We start from the raw sequence: 7,408 nt of genomic DNA, 5'->3' as shown, positions 1-7,408 counted from the left end.
CAGGCTGGTCTCGAACTCCAGACCTCTGGTGATCTGCCTACCTCAGCCTCCCAAACTGCTGGGATTACACAGGTGAGCCACCTCACCCTGTCAGGACTTTCTTTTATACTGCAGATCTGTGTTTCTTGGGCTGATATGTTCTTGACTAGTATAGCTAACATATTCAAGATGGTTTCCATCTGTTGGCCTCACCATGTCTTATCTGATTTTATTATCAGACAGAAGGAAAACTTAGGAAGGCATATGTGAGACAACATCTTGATAAAGAAAAAGGCAATGAGTGAGCCCCTATTAACACAGCTTCATTGACCTTTAATAAAAGGGAGCCTTAACAGAATAGCTAAGTAGATATAAATAAAGTGGGCTGATTCATCAAGATCCAACAGATAAAAGTGCATGGGAGTATACCAAAGGAAAAAACACCAGTTTCTGGCACGCTGAATTATGTGCTGCCTAAAGAAAGACCAGAATTATTGCTTCTCAATTTGGCAGCAGTGTATGAACGTTTACTCCATGCTTTCTTATATTTAACTTTTTAAAAAAAAATCTTTTTCGTTTTATACAAGATGTGTACTGAAGCAATCAGACACTGGACTTGAAGGGGAAAGTATCAAGGACTCTTTTTTTCCTCCTTTCCTTATAAGAATAGATTTGCAAGGAACAAATCTATTTTCCACATGGAACAGCCATGTGGAAAAAAAGTGATGGAACTGTTCTTGGTTTTACAACGATCTGTGACAAAGACTTTGAAATAGCCAAGGCACAGTGGCTCATGCCTTTATTCCCAACACTTTGGGAGGCTAAGGTAGGAGGGTCATTTGAGGCCAGGTGTCCTAGACAAGCTTGGACATTATATCGAGACCCCATTGCTACACACACACACACACACACACACACACACACACACACACACACACAAATCATAATAATAAAATGTCGTAATATCTGTCTCTGCTTCAGAGGCCAAGGGCCAGTATTTCTCTGCCCATGAAAACTGAAGTAAAAGGGAGATTCAAGAGATCAGCAAAGAAAATGGTCTGACGTTTGTAAAAACAATTCTGTTCTAAAGAGAAAATAGAAGAAACTTTTATAAACGTTTAACATGATAAAGACTTCACAACAAGAAAAAACTGATTAAAAAAAAGATAAATAAGACGTGGTAAAAATTAAAAGAGTTTGACTAAGAAGCAATTTAGAAATTCAGACTCAAAAAGATTTAGCATTTTGATGAAGTGTCAAAGGCAAATATTTATGGGGTAAATACAGAAAGAAAATAAAGAAATTATTAGATTGGTCACAGTTCGAAAATGGCTTTTTTTGCTTTACCTTGTTGGAAAGTTCCCAGTCACCTAATAATACACTAGTTTGTTGTTTGTGATTGGCTGAGGTAAAGTTTTGTTTCTGTCTAATGTAAGCACTTACCAGAAATTACTCAACTTTTGCTTATGTTTGCAGTTTAAGTAAAGTTAAATCTATTTTTAATGTCTAATTGGTTTTGTTTGCTCAGGAGTTTTTTAAACCCAGTAACAATTTTAATTTTGCTTACAGAATATTAAAGTTTTAGAAGTATTTTTTTGAGGTAGAGAGGTGCTAAATAGTAAAATTTAGAGAATTTCATCTACAGATTATATCAGTGAAGAATTTTTAACGGAGACATATTACATAAAAAATCTTTAAAAGTTGATACAACTCAATATTGATTGTGCTAGTGTTAAATTAAATTAAAAATTTTAAGCTATTAATAACTATAATGTTTTTTAAGATGAGGTTTCCAGTTTGGAGTGCAGTGGCGCAATCTCGGCTCACTACAACCTCCCCCTCCAGGCTCAAGTAATCCTTCTACCTCAGCCTCCCAAGTAGCTGGAACTACAGGCATATGCCACCACACATAGTTAATTTGTTTTATTTTTGGTAGATATGGGGTTTTGCCATGATGCCCAGGCAATCATGAACTTCTGAGCTCAGGCGATCCACCTGCCTGGGCCTCCCAAAGTGCTGGGATTACATACCTAAGCCACCATGGCTGGCAGTAATTATTGCTACAGCAGGGGGACAGGGAAATGCTGGGTAGAGAACGGCAGGGTCCCTGGTTAGGGCTCCACCCTTGGGCCTGTGCCCATGGACCCAAGTGAAGACAGGCAATCTTGTTTTCACTCAAAGTTGCACATTCCAATGTTGTATTTTCCAAGACCACTCTGGCCCATATGAATCCGAGAGACCATAGCAGATACACATACAAGAAGCTGGACGTTGAGAGGGGCAGAAGAACACACCAACAAACACCAGCAGATGTCGCCAGGCCATGGATGGCAGGACAACATGGAATTTGGTTGGGGGTGGTCAGAGGAGAACCTGGCTGCTGGGCGGCCCAATCCCAGAGGAAGACCACCCTCCCACTCCATTCCTCTTCTGGCCTTCCAATTCATCTCACTGAGAGCTATTCCATCACTCAGTAAAACCTTGCACCCAACCTCCAAGCCCATGTGTGATCTGACTTTTTCTGGTACACTAGGCCAAGAACCTGGAATACAGAACGCCTTCTGTCCTGGCAATAAGGCAGAGGGTCTAATTGAGCTGATTAACACAAGCCACCTGCAGATGGCAAAACTGAGAGTACCCTGCAGCACATGCCCACTGTGGCTTCAGGAGTTGTAAACACTGGACCCTAAACACTGCCTTGGGGTTGGAGCCCCAAAACGCTCCCCACAACATTCCCTATGCTCCCCCCAGGGGTTTAAGCAGTGGGGCACTGAAGAAGTAAGTCACAGCACTGATGCAGTCCCTGTGAAGGGAATAGGAATACTATGTTTTAAAGTTTATGTATTGGATATCCTTGCTAGCAAGTAAACTTCTCTTTGAGACTCTCAGACTTCTGCAGATATATAAAGAGAAAACTGAATTAATTATTGGTGTTTAGGAGAAACATCATTCTAAATTCTGGTTTGGGCTTAAACTACAAAAAGCCAGAATACACTAACTTTAATACTAACTTAACTATTTGCAGAATAATTTTGATTTCTCAATTAAGTAATTGCTATAGTCTCAAAATAATGACTATCAGCACAAATTAACTGAACTACTGGGTTGTTATAGGTTGGGTAGTTTAAAATCATTTTTGTTGTTTTGGTTTTTAGAACATAGATAGCTCATATTATGTAATAAATTTATTGGACATGATAATTATTTTAAATGAAAACTTTCATTAGTAAAGTGTTCGATACTGAAATTTCTAATTCTAAACCAAAATTCAAAATGTGGTGTATATGAATGTATAATATACCAAAGTCGTGATATATATGTAAGTATATAATTTGTAATTGGCAACTTCTTTACCAAAACTATTCTAAGAATATATGATGTCATGTCTTGTGCTAGGAAAATTCATGAGAAACTGAACTCTCTTGGAATTATCAGATATCAAGATTATGTCACAAATATTTAGGGTTAGAGGAAGTTGTCCTAAAACAACAAAAAGGAAAACCATTGTACAGCTTGTGACCATTTGATCTTCATAAAAGTTAACAAAAGTAATAGTCAATTAAAATTAGAATTAGCTGAGACTATAAAACAGCCATCAATCAATGTTGATTTAAAAATAGAAAACATGTATTGTTTTACAGAATATTTTAACATATACATGAGTTCTGGACTATCAAGAAGAAATGATATGCGCTGATTAACCAAAATCACATGATTTTACGTTTCTGGTTAATATTTATAAGTACTTCATAAAATTACATTATTAGGTTATATTTTCAATATGTGTATCCATATTCATATTTTAAAATATATTTATCATGAAAAACATTGTGTGGTATAAATTAGTAATGGAAGAATGTGAAGAATAGAATTTTTTTTTAATACAACATTTAGAGGCATATAAAAGTAGGGGAGGCAAGGTGCAGTGGCTCATGCTTATAATCCCAGCAATTCAGGAAACCAAGGTTAGAGGATTGCTTGAGCCTAGGACTTGGAGAACAGCTGGGCAACATTATAAGACCCTGTCTCTAAAAGAAAAAGGAAAGAACTCAATCAAAACATCAGCTGGGAGTGGTGACATGCACCTGTAATCCAACCTATTTGGGAGGCTTGGCTGGGAGGATTACTTGATCCTGGAGGTCAAGTGTATAGTGAGCCATGATTGTACCACTGTACCACTGCAATGCAGTCTGGGCAACAACAGAGTGAGACCATGTCTCAGTAAGAAATAAAAGATAGGGGCAATATACTGGGTTGTATTGATCAGATTATTAGAGAAGGGGGAATGGCTTTGGTTTATACAAACAAAAATAAAAATTTTTAAATCAGCGAATTTCAGAGATGATATCTCAAAGGTTCTCAAAATTTTATAGGAAGCAACCATTTTAACAAAGAAGAATTTACAGTGAATTTATATTTTTCTTTACTTTTTTGAGATAGCGTCTCACTCTGCCACCCACGCTGGAGTCCAGTGGCACAATCACAGCTATTGCAGCCTTGACCTCCCAGGCTAAAGAGATCTTCCCACATCAGCCTCCACAGTGGCTGACACTACTGGCATGTGCCACCACACCCAGTTAATTTTCTAAATTTCTTCTATATGTGGGGTCTCATTATGTTGTCCATGCTTGTCTTGAACTCCTGGGCTCAAGCAAGCCTCCCTTCTTGGCTTAGAGTAAATTCTTGCAAAAATTAAAAGGGATATATTGGAGAATGGTATCAGCCTAATACCATTTGGCTTTTCTACACCCCATAGAATTACAACTAGCAAATTTCCAATGGCAAGTTTATCCCACTTGTAAACAAGAAATAAAGTCCCAAGCCCCCAGTTAGGTGACTGGATCCCCTCTGCACCAAAGGAAAGCTGAAATACTGAATTCCCAACCATAATGGGAAAAAAATAAGAAGGGTTGGACATGCTTCATATACCCCCTTCATTTTGGAGTTTAGGCACGACTGATTTGGATTTAGTCATTAAAATATAAATCATGAGACTGATAAAACAGATTATTTGTGGCAATAAGATGCTAACTTCCAAACTGATTCTGATATAGCATCACACGACAGATGGCAACTCTTAAAGGAAATCAAAATACGTTACCCCAAAATATATTTGACATATTTTGAAATGGTTCCACAATGCTATCTCTTGTGGGGTGACATTTGTCTCTGTAGAAAATCTCCTTTCCTTTATGTCTTTCCATATCTAGGAGAGGTTTAACTAAGAGCCTGACGCCTTTTAAGTTCTGAAAAGAGACATTTACCATCAATTCTCTCTAAAGCCTCTTTCTTAGAGGCTTTATCTATATAACAAGAATCGTGGCTTCCATAGCCATCTTATCTTAACTTACACATTGTCTTCTACTGACTTCTCAAGTCTTTAGACACTTATTTATTCTTTCAACCAACTGCCAATCAGAAATATTTAAATCTACCTATGACCTGTAAGCCCCTGCATCAAGAAGTCTGCTTTTTCAGGCTGAACAAATGTGTACCTTACATGTATTGATTTATGTCTTTGCCTATAACTTCTGTCTCCCTAAAATGTATAAAAACAAGTTGTAAACCAACCACTGTGTGCATATGTTCTCAGGATTTCTTGTGACTGACTTACCTGAGCCATGGTAACTCATATTTGGCTCAGAATAAATTTCTTTAGATAGTTTACAGAGTTTGGCTTTTTCATCACCACATTGAATATTCCAGAACTAAAAGTGGACCTGTGAAATTCTCTCAGATTTTGGAACCAAGAAAAATTCATTATCAAACAGTAAGAAAAATAGTAATCTGCAACTGTGATGCCCCTTCCCCAAGCTCACACAGTGCCACATGCAGAGAAATACTCTGGACACATAGTTTCTAAGTAAAAAAAAAAGTTAGTGGGAGGTGGGCATCCATCTTCTCAACCATTCTGAGGAGGGTCGTTATGCTTTTTTCCTCCATGGGCAGCATCAAAAGTGCTGGCAGGGCTAGTCCACCAATGATCAATTAGAAAAAAAGAATGGGGAGCAGGTGCACAGCAACTAACACGTGGACATACTGCAGTAGAGTTGGGCTTAGGGAGCACCAGCTGTAGCACTCATAGGCTTAAACCAAAACAGACAACCTTCTCTGAATTTCTCAACAGATTTACTGTACATGGGCAGTCACAGGAGAAAAAATCAGGACTAAAAAGACTGGATAAATCCTACATATTCCAAAAGCAGACATCAAGACACAACTGCAAAGATCAAGATCAGGGAATCATGACATCACCAAAATAATCAAAATAAGGTGCCAGCAAGTGACACTAAAAGTGCAGAGATGGATGATCTTTATGATAAAGAATTCAAAATAGCTGTTTTTAGAAAGCTCAATAAGCATTAATAAAATAGAGAAACAATTAAGAATTTTGTCAAAGAAACAACAGAGATTTTTACCAAAAAAAAAAAAAAAAAAAAAATTGTGAAGCTGAAAGAATACAATGAGCAAAATTAAAAACAAAATAGAGAGGATTAATGACAGAATTGATTAAGCAGGAGAAAGAATTAGTGAGATTGAAGAAAGGGTATTTTTAAATACATAGAGGAGAAAAGAGAATATAAACAGACGAAAGAAGCATAAGGGATCTGTGAGACAGTATCAATAGAGCAAATATTTGTGCCATCAGTGTTTAAGAGTAAGTAGAGAAAGACAATGGAGTAAAAAGTTTTTTTAAAGGCATAATGGCAGAAAACATTCAAAACCTGGGGAAAGATATAAATATCTAAGTGCAGGAAAGTTGAAGGTCACCAATAAGAGTCAATACAAATAATACTGCAATAATATTATAATCAAAATTCAATGGCTAGGAACAAATAGAGGATTATGAAAGTACAAGAGAAAAGGAGCATGGCTTATGTAAAGAGGTTTTAATATGCCTGGCTGCAGGCTTCTCAGCAGCACCCTTACAGGCCATGAGGCAGTGAGATGATATATTTAAAGTACTGAGGAAAATGAATTGCTAGCCAAGTATACTGTACCCAGCTAATCTACCTTTCAGAAATAAAGGAGAGACAAAGACCTCCCCAGACAAACAGAGGCTGAGGGAGTCTATCACCACCAGACCTATTTCACAAGAAATGCTAAAGGGAGAGTTCTTCAACTGAAAGAAAGATGTTAATGAGTAAGAGAAAGTATCTGAAGGTATATAACTCACTGGGAAGAGTAAATATACAGTCAAATTCAGAATGGATTCAGAATGAGGAGAAAAGTGAAGTCTTATTTATTTGGGGAATGTAAATTAGTCCATCCCCTATTAAAAATAGTATGGAGGCACCTCAAAATATTACAAATAGAACTACCATGTGATCTCCATGTCTCACTACTGAGTACTTATTCAAAGGACCTGAAAGTATCTTGAAAAGACATCTTCTCCCATGTTTCATATTATATATTAATAGTATATATA

Source organism: Cebus imitator, unplaced genomic scaffold (genome assembly GCF_001604975.1).
Source record: "Cebus imitator isolate Cc_AM_T3 unplaced genomic scaffold, Cebus_imitator-1.0 Scaffold67, whole genome shotgun sequence".
NCBI lineage: Eukaryota > Metazoa > Chordata > Mammalia > Primates > Cebidae > Cebus > Cebus imitator.
This window is presented reverse-complemented; position numbering follows the sequence as displayed.